At 37.1% G+C, this 21,237-nt stretch overlaps 1 pseudogene; it reads left to right on the forward strand.

The window, feature by feature from the left end:
- Nucleotides 1-18,107: 18,107 nt before the first annotated feature.
- LOC112853404 (large ribosomal subunit protein eL29 pseudogene) lies at nucleotides 18,108-18,666 on the forward strand (annotated as a pseudogene).
- Nucleotides 18,667-21,237: the final 2,571 nt, after the last annotated feature.

A 21,237-nucleotide genomic window follows, 5' to 3' on the forward strand; every position in this document is an offset into this window, starting at 1 on the left:
TTTATTTCAAAAAATATTACAGGGGCACCTGGGTGGCGCAGTCGGTTAAGCGTCCGACTTCAGCCAGGTCACGATCTCGCACTCCGTGAGTTCGAGCCCCGCGTCGGGCTCTGGGCTGATGGCTCAGAGCCTGGAGCCTGTTTCCGATTCTGTGTCTCCCTCTCTCTCTGCCCCTCCCCCGTTCATGCTCTGTCTCTCTCTGTCCCAAAAATAAATAAATGTTGAAAAAAAAATTAAAAAAAAATATTACAAATCTTTAGTAATCAAAACTATATTTTATTGATATAAAAACAGACACATGGATCAACAGAACAAAATGAAGAGCCCAGAAATAAACTCATACATATACGGCCAATTAATTTATGACAAAGGAGGCAAGAAAATGCTACAGGGACAGGACAATACATGGTGTTGGGAAAATGAGAGACAACCACATGCAAAAGAATGAAACTAGATTACTGTTTGCACTTACACAAAAATTAACTCAAAGTGAAGGCTTGAATGTAAGACCTGAAACCATAAAAATCCTAGAAGAAAACAGGCAGTAAGCATCTTGATATGAGTCTTAGCAATATTTTATATCTGACTCCGAATGCAAAGGCAATAAAAGTAAAAATAAACAAGTAGGACTATATCCACCTAATAACCTCTGTACAGGAAAAGAAACCATCAACAAAATGAAAAGGCAACCTACTGAATGGGAGAAAATATTTACTAATCATATATCTGATGAGGGGTTAATAGCCAAAATATATAAAGAACTCATACAACTCAACAGGAAAATCATCATCATCATCATCTAATTAAAAATGGTCAGAGGATCTGAATAGACATTTTCCAAAGAAGACATACAGATGACCAGCAGGCAAATGAAAAGATGCTTACCATCATTAATCATCAGGGAAATGCAAATCAAGACCACAGTGAGATGTCACCCCCCACTTGTTAGAGTGGTTATCTTCAAAAAGACAAGATGGGGCGCCTGGGTGGCGCAGTCGGTTGAGCGTCCAACTTCAGCCAGGTCACGATCTCGCGGTCCGTGAGTTTGAGCCCCGCGTCAGGCTCTGGGCTGATGGCTCAGAGCCTGGAGCCTGTTTCCGATTCTGTGTCTCCCTCTCTCTCTGCCCCTCCCCTGTTCATGCTCTGTCTCTCTCCCAAAAAAATAAATAAACGTTGAAAAAAAAAATTCAAAAAGACAAGAAATAACAAGTGTTGGCAACAATGTGGAGAAAAAGAACACTTATGCACTGTTGGTGGAAATGTAAATTGGTGCAGCCACTATGGAACACTGTATGAAAGTTCCTCAAAAAATTAAAAATAAAACTACCATATGATCCAGCAACTTCATTTCCAGGTATTTATCCAAAGAAAATGGAATGCTACAGTTGATGCTTGAACAACACAGGTTTGAACTGTGTGCATCCGGTTATACACAATACACTATTACAAATGTATTTTCTCTTCTTTATGATTTTAGCTTACTTCATTATAAAAATACAGTGTATAATACTTATAAAAACATGTATTAAGCAACTGTGTTATCAGTGAGGCTTCTGGTCAACAGTAGGCTATTATTAGTTAATGTGGGGGGAGTCAAAGGTTATACATGGGTTTTCAACTGTGCAGGAGGTCAGCATCCCTAACCCCTGTATTATTCAAAGATCAACAGTAATTTGAAAAGTTATATACACCCCCTATTCATTGCAGCATTATTTAAAATAGCCAGATATGAATGTAAACTAAGTCTCCATTGATGCATGGATGGATAAGGTATTTGGAATAAGAGAATAAAATCTTGCAATTTTGCAAAAACATGAATGGAACTTGAAGGCATTATGCTAACTGAAATAGGTCAAACAGAGGAAGATAAATACCATATGATCTCATATGTGCAATGTAGAAAAACAAAATAAGCAAAAAAATTAAAAAAAAAAAAACCAAGCTTATAACAAATTTGTGGTTGCTGGGGCAGGGGGTTAAATGGGAAAAAGGAATCAAAAGGTACAAACTTCCAGTTATAAAATAAGTCATGGGATGTAATGCACAGCATGATGACTATAGTTAAAAGTATTGTGTATTCAAATTTGCTAAGGGAATAAATTCTAAAAGTTCTTATCACAAGAAAATATGCAAATATCAAGTCATTATATTGTGTACCTGAAACTAATATGTTATATGTTATCTATACATCACTTAAAATGCATATATACATACATCTTAAAAGCAAAAGCCATCTGACCTACCCATTGTCCAATGAACTAGATCCTAGGTCTCGTATATCAAAATTCATGTATTTCCCAATATGCTATGCTGTCTTGTAGTGTCCCTGAGTATTATCTTTTATGTCACCGGTATAGAAATTGTCAGAACAAAAGAATGCCTCTGAAATGAGCATCAGGGTATGTGCATCAAACTAGGTTATGAAAGAAAGCAAAACTATATGCAGAAATGTTTTCTTTAATTTGTATTTAAAATATTATATCCCTTATAAAAACAAAAAATATAAGACCCAATTTTTAGGTTATAAAAATTACATACAAGGGGCACTGGGTGGCTCAGTCAGTTGAGCACCAGACTTTGGCTCAGGTCATGAACTCATGGCTTGTGAGTTCTAGCCCCATGTCAGGCTCTGGGCTGACAGCTAGAAGCCTGGAGCCTGCTTCGGTTTCTGTGTCTCCCTCTCTCTCTGCCCCTCCCCCTGCGCACTGTCTCTCTTTCTCTCTCAAAAATAAGTTAAAACAACATTAAATTTTTTTTTAATTTTTTTTTAACGTTTATTTATTTTTGAGACAGAGAGAGACAGAGCATGAACGGGGGAGGGGCAGAGAGAGAAGAAGACACAGAATCGGAAGCAGGCTCCAGGCTCTGAGCCATCAGCCCAGAGCCCAACGCGGGGCTCGAACTCACAGACCGTGAGATCGTGACCTGAGCCGAAGTCGGAGGCTTAACCAACTGAGCCACCCAGGCGCCCCTTAATTTTTTTTTTAAATTACATATAGTAATTATTTAAAAACTTTGAAAATGTGAATAAAAATCAGCTAGATGCTAAAAATATCATCTCCAAAAGTAAATGAACAGGAATTGCTATAATAATTTTAAAAGAGAAGAACAATGAGAACTGCTCATATGGCATGAAACAATGTTAATAGATCTGTGGAAAAGTAAAATAGAACTTTGGATAGAAGCACAGCCACATGTCTATCTGGAAATTTGGTCTCTGAGAGCAGACATACAGTCACTGTAAATCAACAGAGAAAGAAGAAAAATTCAACAAATTGTGTTGGGACACTGGCTCTATACTTAATGGAAAAAAAAAAAATTTCTATCCCCCACCAAAGCCAAAGTAAATTTCAGATGCAAAGTCCTAAATATTAAAAGCAAAATTATAAATTAATAAAGAATTCTTTTGTAACTGAAATGAAGAATGTCTTTAAGGCAAAACACAAAAGATTTATAGATATGAACCCATAAAATTAATATCTCCTCTATTAAAAAGACACTTAAAAGTTAAATGACAAATTATAATTAGATGAATGTAAATAACAGTTAAGGAATTAATAACTATAATAAATACAGACTTACAGTGACTAGTAAATAAAATACAAACAACCGATAATAGATGGACAAATGATATAACATATAATTCACAGAAGAAACATTATAGTTCAATTAAATACATTAAAATTTGCTTAGTTTCACTGATGTTGAGAAATTAAAACAATTAGATTTACTTTTATCAAAACAGATATGATTAAAAATCTGTTTGAGTTTGATGGTATGTTCTGATGAAACTATAGAGAGACCAGTATTCTCATACAATGCTATTGGAACACAAGTCAGTGTGGTTATTTTCATGGCCATTTTGGAAATAATTTATTAAAGTGAGAAATATTCATTCTCCATGATCCTTCATTTTCTCTTTTCAGTATCTGTTTCAGAAAAAATTGTTTTGTGAGGCAATTTTAAGCACACAACAGAGCACCTAGCCCATAATGGGCACTCAAAAATGTTGATTGTTTAGGAGGATTTATTTCACTTTTAGACACATGAATGTGAAAATGAAAATGAAATGAATGCAGAAAATGAAACATATTTTTCTCTATTACTGAGCTAATGAGGCTTCAGTTCTTACGAATGGAAGAAAACAATAGTCAATTCAAATTGAGCTTTTCAAAATAAATTCAGCTTATTTTTGGTGAGCACTCAGTGGATTTACATTTTTTTTTCTCTTTCTCTTCACCTTTCTTTCTCCCCATAGATGGAGCTTATTCATCATCTGGGAATCAATTACCTGACCTGCAGTCATGAGCGTATAACATAAGCTTCTGGGAGATGTAGGATTCCTACAGGTCTTTGGTAATTGGCAGCATCTACTGCAGCTACATCCCATAGGACATAATTTCTAGGCAATAGTGATGGCATGGCATCTCTACATGGCTATTCTCCCTTCCATTTTCCCCTGTATGGTTGATGTGGGTTTTTACCTTAAAAAGTATTATAACACTTAGAAATCAAATTAAAATGGGGCCCAGATAAAGGGAAAATGGTATAGAAGCTTAGGCCAGCTGGTTTGGGGAAGAATGGCTTGTTTTCCACCACTGGTTTTGTGTTTTTGTATCCTTCTTTCTCCACAGAAGGAAAGATAAGATCCAGAAGGCAAACCTAAGGTGTAGTTTCAAGGAGATGGAACAAAGAACAGGCTATTTGGTTGGCTTCCAGTCTATGTCTTAGGATGACGGGGTAAACATAGTGTTTGAGGCTTACCTATTTTTTTAGCTTAGTTTCCCAGGATAGAAAATCAAATAGGAACTTGAGACCCAAGCCTCAGGTATGCCAAGTATGTGTTTTCATGGATTATTCTTGGTATGATGACTAAGACTCTGGAAATTTCCATCCTATCGCTGCACAGAGACATGAAAAACAACAGGCTCTCACAGTCTCATTGCTATGATCTGAAGATTCCTTGTTTAGTCAGATGTTGAAGCAAATCTCTGCTTTGGACCTCTGTTTCAGGTCTGGAGATAGAGGGTCTTGACTATATGATCTATAAAATTGTCTTTAGTTCTAAATACTGCACATCCGGCTTTTAAATGAAATGACATAATGGTTAGATAAGAACACTTTAGGTAATCTGTCAGGTTCAGTGGTTTAAATTTTATAATTTCTGGAGTAGTCATTCCTAGAGGTATAAATTCCTTTCCATGGAGATTCTGAATTCTTCCTTGCATTGATGAGCAGAAACTTCTCTATAAAGAAGACAAACTACTTGATTTTCAGCAAAATTAAACATGGGTTTAATTATGATTCTTGAAGACTATATGACAGCCAAAAAAAAAGCTTTTATAAAAGCTTTTATAAAGCTTTTATAAAAAGTGACTTGTGAGACGTCTGGGGAAGATAGCAGAGGAGGAAGACCCTAAGCTCACCTCATTCCACAGATACAACTGGATAACACCCACATCAGTGTAAATAACCCAGAAAATGACCCAAAGATTGACAGAACAAACTCTCCACAGCTAAATGTACAGAAGAGGTGAGGTCAAAGAGGGTAGGAAAAGCAGAGACACAGTTGGGAGCTAAGTGGACCAGTGGAATTGCCCACAGAGGGGGGGATAGCACAGGCACAGAAGGGGGAGAAAAATAGGCTCTCACACCAGAGAGCCCACACAGGGCATCCACCCGGGAGAGGCAAATCCCCATATTTGACTTTGAAAACCGAAAGGGCTGAATTTCATGAGTTCTTACAATCAGTGGAGCTTCACACTTGGAACTTTAAAAAATCAGCAGGCTTGGCTCTGGGAGAGCTAGGAGGGTAAGAGGAAACCTAATCTTCCCCTTATAGAGACAACACAACAAACAGCCTTACAGATATACAGCATAGAAGCAACAGTTTTAAAAATGCCTGGGGCATATAGGAGGGAGATTTGTTTACTAATCTTAGAGCATGTGCTGGAGGGGCAGGGATGTTAGGAGTCTTCTCCATGAACAAGGAGTTGGTGGACACCATTTTCCTCTCCTACCTCTAGCATACGTGGACACCTACAGGAATCAGGTCAGTGCCAACACTTGCTACTTAACTTACTAATAGCATGCCCTGTCCCCACATTCTCCTGTGGACCTACCCCCTCCAGCCAGGCCTCTGTTCCATGTCCCTTCCCACAGCAGATCCACCAAGCCTTATTAGTACTGCTGCCCCACAGCCATCTGCTTCTGCAGATCTTCCCCCTCTAACCTGCCCTGCCTGGTTCCCACTGTCTGCAGGTCTCCTCCTGCAGTGGACCAGCAAAAACGTTGCTAAGGCCACATGCCCTGCCCTAGCCAACACAATCTTGGCTGAACCCTATCTAAAGCAATGCCATGAGCCTGGTGGTGTGTAAGCAGCCCCAGTAAGGACCAGCACCACTCCAAAGTCCCTGCCCATGGAGAGGGAAAAATAACCACACACAACAATCAGATTAAGGCTCTAACAGTGGGCTGAAGGTAGACAAGTAGTTTGACTGCAGGTCCCACCCACCAACAAAAGTTTTTCAGGGCAGAACATTGTTTGGTGTTACTGCATCTCTGGCAAATGCCTGGTCTGACTCATCTCAAGCCCAGGGTGACCCTAGACTGGACCACTAACGACACAGGGAGTAAACCTTGCCCATAACACACAAAATAAATTATTGCGATGACTGGACTGAAGGCAAACATGGCTCAGCCACAATAGTAGGGTGCACACAGCATACATAGGAGATACCCCAGAAGGGTCAGATTCTAATGAACAAGGGATGTTGCACTGCAAGGCACTACTAGACTTCTTCTTTATAAAGCCAGTATTTTCAAAAGCAGGAGATAGCTGATTTTCCTAACACATAGAAACAGACACAGAGTATTAGGCAAAATAATGGGACAGAGGAATATGTCCCAAATAAAGGAACAGGACAAAACCATGGCAAGTCACCTCCTGGAAATGGAGATAAACCTTATAGAAAATTTAAAGTAATGGTCCTAAAGATATACATTCGACTTGAGGAAAAAAGTGGAGGATCTCAGTGAGACCCTTAACAAAGAGATGGAAAACATAAAAAAGAACAACCAGAGATGAAGAGCTCAATAACTGAAATTAGAAATACACCAGAGTGAATAAATAATAGACTAGAGAAAGTGGAAGAGCAGATTGGTGACCTGGAGGACAGAGTAATGCAAAATAATCAACTTGAACAGAAGACAGAAAAATAATAAAAAAAAATAGACTTAGGGAACAGAGCAACATTATGATAACATTCACATTATAACATTCACATAATAACATTTACATTGTAGGGATACCTGTACAAAAGAGAAAAGGGGGCAGAAAATTTATTTGAATAAATAATAGTTGAAAACTTCCTGAGTCTGGGGAAGGAAACAGAAATCCAGATCCAGGAGGCACAGAGAGCACCCAAAAAAACCAACCCAAGGAAGCCCACACCAAGACACATAGTAACTAAAATGGCCAAGGGTAGTGATGAAGAGAAATTTTTTTAAAGCAGCAAGAATAAATGAAAACAGTTACACCAAGGGAAACCCCATAAAGCTATCAGCTGATTTTTAAGCAGAAACTTTGCAGGCCAGAAGAGAATGGCATGATATATTCAAAGTACTGAAAGAAAAAAAACAGCAGCCAAGAATACTCTACTAGCAAGGTTATTGGTCAGAATAGAAAGATAGATAAAGTCTTTCCCAAACAAAAGTTAAAGGAATTTGTTCACTACATCAGTCTTACAAGAGATTTTATTTATTTTTTTTTTTAATTTTTTTTTTCAACGTTTATTTATTTTTGGGACAGAGAGAGACAGAGCATGAACGGGGGAGGGGCAGAGAGAGAGGGAGACACAGAATGTGAAACAGGCTCCAGGCTCTGAGCCATCAGCCCAGAGCCTGATGCGGGGCTCGAACTCACGGACCGCGAGATCGTGACCTGGCTGAAGTCGGACGCTTAACCGACTGCGCCACCCAGGCGCCCCAATACAAGAGATTTTAAAGGGGACTCTTTGAGTGGGAAGTAAAGACCATAAGTGACAGTAAGAAAAGTAGAAAGTGCAAAAGCAGTAAACTAAGTAGATCTATAAAATTAGTCCAGGGATTCATAAAATAAAAGGAAGCATGAAACCACATACTTAAAACATGGTGGAGGAGAAGATTATAGAATGGGTTCAAACTTAAATGACCATCAATTTAAAATAGACTGCTACATACAGAAGATATTATATACAGGGGTGCCTGGGTGGCTCAGTCAGTTAAGTGTCTCACTCAGTTTCGGCTTAAGTCATGATCTCACAGCTCATGAGATCAAACTCACATTGGGCTCTGTACTGACAGTGCAGAGCCTGCTTGGGATTCTCTCTCTCTCTGTCTCTCTCTGTCTCCCTCTCTCTCTCTCTCTCTCTCTCTCTCTCTCTCTTTCTCCCCCCCCACCCCCTGTCCTTTGCACACACACTCTCAAAATAAATAAATAAACATTAAAAAAAGATGTTATATACAAACCTAATGGTAATCACAAATCAAAAGCCAGCAACAGATACGTAAAAAATAAATAGAAGGGAATCCATGTTTATCGCTATGGAAAGTAGAAAGGAACAGAGAAGAACTAGAAAAACAACCATAAAACAAGTAACAATGGCAATAAATATGTATCTATCAATAATTATTGTGAATATAAATTGACTAAACGCTCCAATCAGAAGACATAGGGTGATGGAATGGATAAAAAAGTGGGACCCATCTATATGCTGCTGACAAGAGACCCATTTCATGTCTAAAGACACAGGCAGATTGAAAGTGAAGGGATGGAATACCATTTATCGTGGAAATGGAAGTAAAAGAAAGCCAGGGTAGCAATACTTATATCAGACATAATAGGCTTTAAAAGTGACATGAGGGGCGCCTGGGTGGCGCAGTCGGTTGAGCGTCCGACTTCAGCCAGGTCATGATCTTGCGGTCCGTGAGTTCAAGCCCCGCATCAGGCTCTGGGCTGATGGCTCGGAGCCTGGAGCCTGTTTCCGATTCTGTGTCTCCCTCTCTCTCTGCCCCTTCCCCGTTCATGCTCTGTCTCTCTCTATCCCAAAAATAAATTAAAAAAACGTTGAAAAAAAAATTAAAAAAAAAAAAGTGACATGAAACAAAGAAGGATACTATATAATCATGAAGGGAACAATCCAACAAGAAAACATAACAATTGTAAATATTTATGCACCCAACATAAGGAGGGAAGAATAGGGTAGAAGTAGGGAGATAATAAAAATTAGAGCCAAAATAAACAAAATAAATAAAATAGAAACTTAAAAAAACAACAATAGAAAATATCAATGAAACCAGGAGCTGGTTCTTTGAAAAATCAACAAAACTGGTAAACCTTTAGCCAGACTCATCAAGAGAGAGAGAGAAGACTCAAACAAAATCAGAAATGAGAGAGGAGACATAATAACCAACACTACAGAAAGAAATACAAAGAATTATAAAGGAACAATATGAATACTTGTAACAAATTGGACAATATAGAAGAAATGGATAAATACTTAGAAACATATAACCTTTCAAAACCGAATCAGGAAAAAACAGAGATTAATTACCAGCAATGGAATTGAATCAGTAATCAAAAAGCTCCCAAAAAACAAAAGTCCAGGATGAGATGGTTTCACAGACAACTTCTACCAAACCTATTCTTCTTACAATATTCCAAAAAATAGAAGAGGAAATAAAGCTTCCAAATTCATTCCATGAGGCAGCATTACCGTGATACCAAAACCAGATAAAGACATCACGTAAAAAGAGAACTACAGGCTAATATCTCTGATGAATATGGATGCAAAATTCCTCAACAAAATATTAGCAAACCAAATCCAGCAATACATTTTAAAATTTCATTCACCATGATCAACTGGGATTTATTCCTAGGATGCAAGTGTCGTTCAATATTTGCAAATCAACCAATGTGATGCATCATATCAATAAGAGAAAGGATAAAAACCATATGATCATTTCAATAGATTCAGAAAAAGCATATGACAAAGTAGAACATCCATTTATGATAAAACCCTTAGTAAAGTAGGCTTAGAGGGAACATACTGTAACATAATAAAGGACATATATGAAAAACCCACAGCTAACATCCTACTCATGATGAAAAACTGAGAGCTTCTCCCTTAAGGTCAGGAAAAAGACAAATCTACTCCCATAACTTTTATTCAACATAGTACTGGAAGTCCTACCCAAAGCAACCAGACAACAAGAAGAAATAAAAGGCACCCAAATTGGTAAAGAAGAAATGAAACTGTCACTATTTGCAGATGACATGATACTATATATAGGAAGCCTGAAAACCCCCCACTAAAAAGCTACTAAAACTGATAAATGAATTCTGAAAAGCCGCAGGATATGAAATTAATATACAGATATACATTTCATTTCTATACACTAATAATGAAGTAGCAGAAAGAGAAATTAAGAAAACAATCTCATTTACAATTGCACCAAATAATAAATAATAATAAAATAATAAAATACCTAGGAATAAACTCAACCACAGAAGTGAAAGACCTGTATTCTGAAAACTATAAAACATTTATAAAAGAAATTGAAAATGACACAAATAAAAAGATATATCATGCTCATGGATTGGAAAGACAAATATTGTTAAAATATCTACAATACCCAAACTGAACTAAAGATTTAATGCAATCCCTATCAAAATATCAATAGCATTTTTTCACAGAATTAGAACAAACAATACTAAAATTTGTATGAAACCAGAGAAGACCCTGAATAGTCAAAGCTATATTGAAAAAGAAGAACAAAACTGGATGTATCACAATCCAAGATTTCAAGGCATACAACAAAACTGTAGTAATCAAAATAGTATGGTATTGGCACAAAAATAGACACATAGATCAATAGAACAGAATAGAGGACCTAGAAATAAACCTACACTTGTATGGTCAATTACTATTCAAGAAAGGAGGCAAGAATATGCCATGGGGAAAAGACAGTCTCTTCAACAAATGATGATGGGGAAACTGGACAGCTACATCCAAAAGAATACAGCTGGACCACTTTCTTAAACCATGCACAAAAACAAACTCAAAATGGATTAAGGACCTAAATGTGAGACTTGAAACCATAAAAATACTAGAAGAGGCAGTAATTTCTCTAACATTGACCATAGCAACATTTTTCTAGCTGTCTTCTGAGACAAAGGAAACAGAAGCAAAAACAAAATATTGGGACCACCTCAAAATAAAAAGCTTCTGGAGTGTCTGGGTAACTCAGTTGGGTAAGCTTCCAGCTCCTGATTTCCACTCAGGTCATGATCTCATAGGCTTATGAGTTTCAGCCCCACGTTGGGCTCTGCGCTGGCAGTGTGGATCTTGTTTGGGATTCTCTCTCTCCCTATCTCTCTGCCATTCCCCTCCTTGTGGGCTCTCTCTCTCTCTTTCAACAAAAATTTTTTAAAGATAAAAATAAAAAGCTTCTGCCCAGCAAAGGAAACAACCAAGGAAACTAAAAGACCTACTGAATGGGAGAAGATATTTACAAATGACATATCTGATAATGATTTAATATCCAAAATATATAAAGAACTTATATGACTCAACACCCAAAAATCAAATAATCCAATTAAAAATGGGCAGAAGACATGAACAAACATTTCTCCAAAGAGAAATGTGTCTGTATGGCCAACAGACATATGAAAAGATGTTCAACATCACTCATCATCAGAGAAATGCAAATCAAAACCACAATGAACTATCACTTCACACCTGTCAGAATGGCTAAAATCAAAAACACAAGAAACAGCAAGTGTTGATGAGGATGTGAAGGAAAAGGAACCCTTGTGCACTGTTGGTGGGAATGCGGAACTGGTGCATCCACTGTGGAAAACAGTAGGGAGATACCTCAAAAATTAAAAATATAATCTTTATCAAATTAATTAATTAACTAATTGAATTAATTGATTAAATTAAAAAACAATTACCATAGGATTCAATAATTCCATTACTGGGTATTTAACCAAAGACTATGAAAAACACCAGTTTGAAAAGATATATATTAACCCCTATGTTTATTTCAGCATTACTTACAATAGACAAAATATGGAAGCAATTCAAGAGTCTATTGATAGATGAATGGATAAAGATGTGGTATACATATACAACAGACTATTACTCAGCCATAGAAAAAAGAATGAAATCTTGGCCATTTGCAACAACATGGTTGGATCTAGAGAGTGTGATGTTAAGTGAAATACTGCAGTCAGAGAAAGACAAATACCATATGATTTCACTCATATGTGGAATTTAAGAAACAAAACAAACGAACAAAAGAAAAAGAAGACAAACCAAAAAAACAGACTCATATAGAGAACAAACAGATGGTTAGCAGAGGGGAAGTGGGTAGGGGGATGGGTGAAATAGGTGAAGGAGATTAAGAATATACTTATCTTTTTTTAATGTTTATTTTTGAGAGAGAGAGAGTGCAAGTGGGGGAGGGATGGAGAGAGAGGGACACAGAATCTGAAGCAGGCTCCAGTCTCTGAGCTGTCAGCACAGAACCCATGAACCCATGAACTGTGAGATCATGACCTGAGCCAAAGTCGGACGCTTAACCGACTGAGCCACCCAGGCGCCCCAAAAGTACACTTATCTTGATGTGTACTGAGTAATGTATAGAATTGTTGAATCATTATATTGTACACCTGAAACTAATTTAATACTGTATGTTAACTATACTGGAATTGTGAGCAGATCTCATCTAATATAACTTTATTGCTTATTGAAATCCTACAGCTGGAGACAACAAGGTCATACCTTCTGATTATGTTCAGCTATGTCTGAGGACAACTGTATTGCAGTTGTGAGCATATTACTCTGATCTTTAAAATATGTTACTCCACACTTTCAAGTACTATTACTAACAAAAACTTTAGAACTGTATCTCAAAATGGTCCTTTCTCTTGCAAAAGTTTTTCATCCTCAAATCTCCTAGCAGTGAAATCATCTGAGAAACAAGGAGGAGTTGGTCATGTTTAAACTGGTCTGCAGCTAACCCAGAACATAGATTTCTTTTTTCTGTTAACTGCTTCCTGATAGTGTTCCACCCTGTGTTATGGAGACCAATTATATTAAAGGCTTCTTAATATAGTTTAATTAACCAGAGACTTTTCTTGAAGGTCAAATTTGATTCAGCCCAGAAGTACAAGTCACTGAAGCACAATTTCATCTAAGAAATCTCCCAAATGTTGACATGGTTATAGAACTCAAATATCTATCCAATGATTGTCAGACCTATAGAGACATATACTTTAATAATCTTAACAAATTTATCAACTGCCTTAGTTTTAGAAAACACAAGAGCTATCAGAAGCTATTATTATTATTAATCATCATCATCATCATCATCATCATCATCATTATTGGAAACCTTTACAAACTGAGGATCTCTTTGTAAATTTCTATTCAGGACCCTCTATTTAGTTAGCTTTAGGATATGATAAAATTCTTTCAGTATATGAATTCCAAAAAAGTGACTGATTGATAGCAATTTCTTCACATGCTTCAAAGAAGCCACAAAAAAAAAAAAAAAAAAAAGGTTTAGGAATTTCACTTCTCGTAATGGATGAGGAGCTTATGTAGATCAATTCTTCCTCAGGTAAGAAAAACAAAATTCAAAATATGAACAATCTGAGATCCCTGCAGAGGGACTAAAGCAGAAACTGTAGGGGAGTCCATGCTTGGAAAAATGATATGGCAGGAAGTGGGTTTCTTGTTTTTCTCACCTAAGTACAGGTCCCAGTCAGTGATCTAGAAGGCAGCTAGAATTAAGATAGGAAGCAGCCATTTTATGATTGAGAAATCAGAAGACCAGAGTTTTGGTTTTACCCTAGCCACCAGAAAGTGAAGGGAGAAATCTTGGAAAGGAAAGAGCCATAGTGGGAAGCTACAAATTCTATAAATAAAATCTGCCCACATCTTCAGCATGCATGCAAAGGTTAGATCCCAAGAAGCAACGCTGTGTGGAGGAACACAACACAATTCATGGTCTCTACAATACATTATTCATATAATATCCAGGATGTAATCAAGGATTACTACACACATAAAGAAACAAGCAAAGATGATCTATGCTCTAAAGAAAAGGAATTAATTGAGACTAATTTTGAAATGACTCAGATATGGAAATTACTAGACAAGAAGTTTAAAGCAGTTATTATAACTGTGTTCAAAAACATAAAAGAAAGTACGGTCATATCAAATGAACATATAAGATATCTCAACAGAGAAAAGAAACTATTAAAAAAAAACCTAATGGAAAACTTGTTAAATAAATTTTCTGAAGTAATAAATTCACAGATGGATTTAACAATGAATTGGAGATGACATTAAGAAAGAGATCAACAGAAACAGATTAATAGAAATTAATCCAATCTGAAGAGTGGAGAGAAAACAGATTAGGGGGGAGAAATTAACAGAGCCTAAATGATAAAATATCCAAAGTCTTAACATGCATGTAATTGAAATCTCTGAAGGAAAGGAAAGAATGAGTCATAAAAAAAAATATTTGAGGAAAAAGAGACTAAATTTCCTAAATTTGGTTTAAAAAGCCCCACAAAATATGTAAGTATGTTCCATACTGGAAATTATATTCAGTTGCTTCCTAAAAGAACTAAAAAGTGGATTGAAACACTAACTTGTCAGGTTAGACTTCTTTGAAAAAAGGATATTATTCTTAATGCCAGATGACATTTTATTTGGGTAGCATAAAAAACAGGCAAGGTATGTACAGTCTTGCAAGATACATGATTTGGTGCAATAAATAAAATTTAAACCAGATATAAGTAAACAATTAGAGACACCTAAAACCAGAATCGTAACAACAATAACAATGACAATCACAATAGCAAACTAGTACTATAGAACCATGATGGTCTTTCTGGATATATCATATTTTATTAGGTTAAATTTCAAATTATCGCTGAAGAACTACGGGAATGAAGTCAACTGAGAGAATGTGATTTGTTAGTGAACTTCTATCATATCTAAAGTAGACTCGGAATTTGAGAGATATAAGGGAATTTTAAAGGTCATTGCAGTCAACAAAGTTAGTGAGGATGTTGAGGCCAGTGCAGGTCTTGAAGACATAAATCTCAATTTTACTTCTTGGTTATGTTACCCTGGGAGAGTTAGTTAATTTTTTCTCATTTAGAAAACAGATTTTTAAGGACACTGCATGAAGGATTTTAGCACCTACCAGTATTTGGCCCATTGTCCACAAAGTTAGCACCCATCCCTAGTGATTTTTACCAAGGCCACATAACTAGTTGGGTACTGATCTTAGACTCTACCATTCAGTGCTCTTCCTGGCCACATTCCCCACTCTTAAAAGATTCCTTCATTTCTTTATCCTTAGGGTCTAGGAACATAGTGTATTCAGAAGGCTCAAATGAGACATTACCCCTTTTTCTTTGGAATCCAGAAGTGGTTCCTCAAAGAAACTACTACTTAACCTGAGACTACGTTATAATTATCACACTTACATAATTATGATATTTATCATAGTATCAACTCTAATTATCTGGAAAGACAATTGTAAGATCAACAGGAGGCATTTACATGAGAGTTACATCAAAATATAGTGAAAAGAACACTAGAGATCTTCTAATGTTACTCCTTACTAACTGTGTGATCCAGTCAGATTCCTTCACGTTTTTTAGCCCTAGGTTTTCTCATCTGAAAAATGTGGATATGAGTCCTTGGCTCATCTATTTTACAGAGTTCTTGTGAAAGACAAATGAAATAATACATGTAAAGGGGTTCTGGAGATGATGAAGTGATATGTAAATGTGATTTCATGTTGCTCATTTATGAAAATTTTTGAGAAGTTAACAGCACAAATCAAAGACTGATTATTGTTAAAACCAAATTTGTTTACAGTGTGCTTCTTTCATGTCGGCACTCTTAGCATCTTTGGTTTATGTATGATAAATCATAAATGTGACACCAGATGTTCCTTGGTCCCTGAGTTCTGGAAAGCATGTCAGAAAATGTCAGGGGTGACCACTGAGAAGCATTCAGAGTGCCTTAGTCGAGCTGTTGGTATCTAAGACTCACAGCAAAGAAGGCAGATGGTTTACCTATTTAGAGCTTGATTTTTAATCCAAATGATGTTTAATCCAATGTGCTTATTTGTAAAAGTCTCTATTATGGTACAAGGCTTTCCAAATGAGTATAAAAATCCTTCAAGGATAATTATCTAAACACACATCTACAAAAACAACATGGTTTTTAATTCAATTAATACTTGTTATATTCTTTCCTCTTTCTGTCTTGTAAAGTGTGGTGGACTGTAGAACAAGCTCATCTTCTCAATCATCTGCCAAGTAGACTACGGTCTATGCTACCATATTTTCCTAAGTGATCTAAATTCCTAAGAAGAAGCAAAAGTTAAAAGCTAGGAACGGACATGTGACAATGTGTCCATCATTACTAAAAAAATGAAAAGATTTCTTTCAATTCGTGAAAAAACTCATCTCCTGCATAACTCCAAATTGTCTCATAACAGAAAAGGCAAAATTCCAAACTGACCTTTACTGTCTTCAAGCTTTATTTTAAGTTATACGTCCTCTCCATTTAACCATCTCCAAGTGAAATTCAAACTGGCCACCCTCCTTTATTGAGCCACATAGAATAAGGCATGTACTTACTCTTTCCTCCATTAGGGCTGAAGGGTATTTGTGAGATGGCGGGAAAAGGCACAAGCACAGTCTGAAGACATGGCATAGATTCTCATGGTTATGCTACACAAGTTCATATGTTAATTTGTCTTATTTTCATAAAAATGTGATTAAATATATATGTCTCCATATACCCATAAGTGGAAGAACCATAATTGACTGCTCTCTCTGCATTGGGTGAACAGATCAGGAATGTGTCATCAAACTTTCTGGAGTCACAGACTCTTTATCCAGAAAAAAAAAATGCACAAATATACAAAATTTTTCATTCCATTGATGAATGGAATTCTATCCACAAGATAGCAATTGATCTCAGAGTCAGAAACCCAAAAGAGTGAGGAAGGCAATATCTTTGCTTCATTTTTAAAAAAGATCCATTATGTTCTCCTCTTACCCTGTACATGCTGTGTGCATGAAAGATCAATTTCCCATTAGTGTCTGACAGATGGGTGCATGATCAAGACCAGTGGGTCCCAAACACATTCAATAAGGATATCATTTTCCATATTCCTCAACATGTGAGAAAAAATGAGCACAACCAGAAGGTGTACCTTTTGTAGGGTAGAATTTTTATTCTTTCTCATCTTCTCTTTCCTTCTTTTTCCTTTGGGGAAGAACAAGATGTTCTTAATTAACAAAATAACACCTGAAGCTATTCCATAGGAAGTTACCAATATTGGCTAAAAGAGATGGTTTTGATGTGGTTTTTATTTATTTTTTCTGCAGATGCTCCCCTCTAAGGAATCTGAAAGACCTCAGGCCTCCTCCCTCAAAGCGTAGTAAGGACATGGCTTTGGAGCCAAGAGCAATGCTCAGAACTTTGGGAACCCGGTGAGACTCACCTAGGGTGGACCTGGACCCTGGGAAAAGTAAGCAAAGGAGGGGAAGCAGTAAGGAGTGTTTGGGGAAGTGAGGTGAGGGATAAGGGGAAGCAACATCAGAGAGAGGGGGGAGCCCCCAATTAGTTCTTTATGAGATGAGTAGCAGCTTGAAAGGAATAGCTAGAAAAAAATGCTGTACACCATTATAGAAACTCTCTATATATGTGATTATCATATAGAGAAGAGAGTTTCCTTTCTGGTAATGAAATGAACTAGCACACTGTCCCAAACATGGCTTTGTTGGTGAGAAGATGGCAACCTATTTCTTGAGGAAGACCCACTGTTATTTGGGTAGTATGAATGCTTTCTTCACTGGGAAAGACTTCCTATTAAAGCAAAATCATCTGAATTAAATGGTGCAAACAGTTTGCAAACTTGTAGTGGACCTGAACTAGAAAACATCTAAAGTAGCTGAGGTCAAAAACAGGGACTTGTTTGGTCCTAGGCACTCAGAAGACACAGGCTTTGGTGCAGACATGGCCAAAGCCAAGAACCACACCACACACCACTGATCATGAAAATGGCACAGAAACAGCATCAAGAAACCCCAATCACAAAGACAGGAATCTGTTAAGGGGGTGGACCCCAAGTTCTTGAGGGATACACACTTTGCCAAGAAGCACAAGAAGGGCCTGAAGAAGAGACAGACCAACAACACCAAAGCCACGAGTGCATGTGCTGAGGATATAGAAGCCTTTGTCAATCCCAATGGGGTTAAGTCCAAGATCCCAAAAGGCAGCAGCCACCAGCTCAATCAACTTGCTTACATTGCTCAGCCCAAGCTCAGGAAACCTGCTTGTACCCACATTGCCAAGGGTCTCAGGCTCTGTCAGCCAAAGGCCAAGAGCAAGGCTCAAACTAAAGCCCAGGCTGTAGCTCAGGCTCTGTCCACCAAAGGCCAAGGGCAAGGTTCAAGCTAAAGCCCACGCTGCAGCTGCCACTCCAGCCCTGGCTCCTAAAGGTTTCCAGGTTCCCACAAGGGCTCCAGTCCAGAGGTCTCTGTTAGTTGATGTGAGGACAGATGGACTGCAGTGACCCTTGGGCTTCTTTCTGCATGAGGCTGGTGCCCTCCTGTGCTATTTGTACAAATAAACCTGAAGCAGAAAATAAATAAATAAATAAATAAATAAATAAATAAATAAATAAATAATAAATAAATAAATAAGAACTTAGGCTCTGAAATCAGGCAAGTTGATTGAAATCCTATGAGTGCTCCTGGGCAAGTAACTTAATTTTTCACTTTATTTGATTAGTGGGAATAATCATGGTGGCATGGCATCTGATTGGGATGTGAACATCTAAAAGAAACAATTGCTTTGTGTGTTTTGGCAAGTAGTAAGCACCCAACAAATGTAAGCTGCCAATATTATCTTTTCTTATTCATTCATGACACATGTATTAATTGCCTACTCCCTTGCTAACTTGTAAGGACACAAAGATGAATGAAATGTAGTTTCTCTGCATAACAACCTCACAGCTTAGGTTCTTTCCACTGCTGAGATTCTAGACCAACTGGACACTGCTGGTGAGTCATTCTTAATACTTCCTCCACAGTGTGCTGCATGAGTACAGAGGAAAGACTAGCATGAATGAATATTTCAAGTACAATGAAATGAAAATTTCAAATGTCTGTCAGTAGGAACCAGAGAGCACCAATTCCAACTGGCTAGCTCCAGTAGGAAATGTGTTGGCTCATGTAACTTTAAGTGCAGAGTAGGGTCAACTTCAGTGCTAACTTTATCCTAGGTTCTGGGTCCATTTTTCCCGGAAGTCCTTTGACTCAGCTTTTCTCAAAATATTGGCGTCGCTTCTAGAGTAATAGGGAGATCAGATTTGACATTCTGCACCCAACCAGATCCAGAGAAAGAGAGCAGAAGTTTTCTCAGGAAAACAAGTATAAACTTTCCCAGAACTCTTGATTTTAATGTTCCCAACTTGAGTCACATGCCCATTTCCGAACTGATCACCAGCAAAGGACTCTGATTACTCCTAGATCTGGGGACCTCATAGAAAGGATCCCAGAGGTGAAAGCAATGGTGCTTCCAATAGGTGTAAGGAGAAAATGACAACAAGAGCTTAGAATTCCTAATGGGAAAAACAGCTGCACATAGCCATAGTAAATGTCAGATGTTGAAAAGCATTTAAAGTTAATCTATTTAAATTCCTCAGCCTATTGAAAAGGAACTAAGACAAAATAAACTGAATCGTCCAAGGTTGCACAGACAAAGGTGGCCCAACTGTGACTCTAACTTAGGCATTATTATTTCAAATTTAGAGTGCTTTCAACATCAGCCTATTTTTTTCCCACCTTAACTAATAAAAACAAAAACAAAGCAGCAATTCTGATTATTTTCCCATTGCTTAGGGATTGCAACAGCTGGTGGAAACCATAACTTGGACCGAGGAGAAAAGTAAGTGTAGCTTATGTGTTATAACTTGTTTACAATACCTTTTAGTTTCTTTTGAGAATATAGATTATCTTTCAACAGTCTTGTCTTATGTAGTTATTTTTCCCTTTATCAATAAAATCTTAAAAGGACATCCACTGTTCTGAAAAAGAACTATAGTACCTGTGGAGGAAAGCTGTATTAATTTGTGATGACTACTGTTTTGTATCATAAACTTTTGTATCCTATTGAACCAATTTTATGCTGGCTGGATTCTTTGAGTTTCATTACTTTGTTGTGCAGAATTTTAAGAATGTTAGAAACAAGTTTCTTAATTTTAAGCTTTTGTTGAGTGTATTATTTCATTGTATTTGGGATGGATCCCAGGGTAACTTATTCTAGTGGTTGACTTCACATACTAAAGGCTTTATCCTTTAATTATTCTAAAAATAGCCACATACAATTCGGTGGACTCTTTAAAATCCCTATCTCTGAAACAGTCTGGGGAGAGGAATCAATGCATGCAGGGAGCCTCACTGGTATTCTGTTTTAAGCCAGCCACTGAATCTTTAATGTAAATCTTTAACCCTAAATCCTTATTGTAAAAAATCAGTCACTGGACCAGCAGACCAAGTGACTGGCCTGTGACCATCAGGCTTCTTCCATCTTATAAAATATTTAAGTGGGATTTTAGTGTTACCACTATAAAGACATATGCAAAACTTATAATATTTTTTGGATACACAGTCCCATTGACTCTGCCTCAAATTCCACTAAGAAGGTTCTTGTTTTCATAGGGAAAAAAAAGCCAGTGTTTTAATACAGTATCTAGCTTGTGCATATTTAAATCATAGAACCTAAAAATTCCTTTCTTATCCTTTTAGTTCCTTCCAATGAACATTGTACCATTTCTAAATATTTGATGAAGGCAATAAAGTGGATTAGCCCTTCACACTTCAGTGACTTGTGGATTTACTCCCAGTTGGAAACATTTCTGTCCTAGGAATATCAAAATCAGTGACCTTTTATATGTCAACTTGTTTCTCCATCTGTCCCACAATGTAGATGTGAGAAATTGGGTTGATGCTATTGAACCATGCTTTCTTCCTTTTAGATGTCAATGTGATGATTCCTATATATTGAGCTTTTTTGGCAAGTTTTCATACGTGCTGCTTGCCTTCATTCAAGTAAAGATGCTGCCCAAGTGAGGAGTATAAGG

This window comes from Puma concolor, chromosome B2, assembly GCF_028749965.1.
Source record: "Puma concolor isolate L17-30 chromosome B2, mPumCon1.1.hap2, whole genome shotgun sequence".
NCBI lineage: Eukaryota > Metazoa > Chordata > Mammalia > Carnivora > Felidae > Puma > Puma concolor.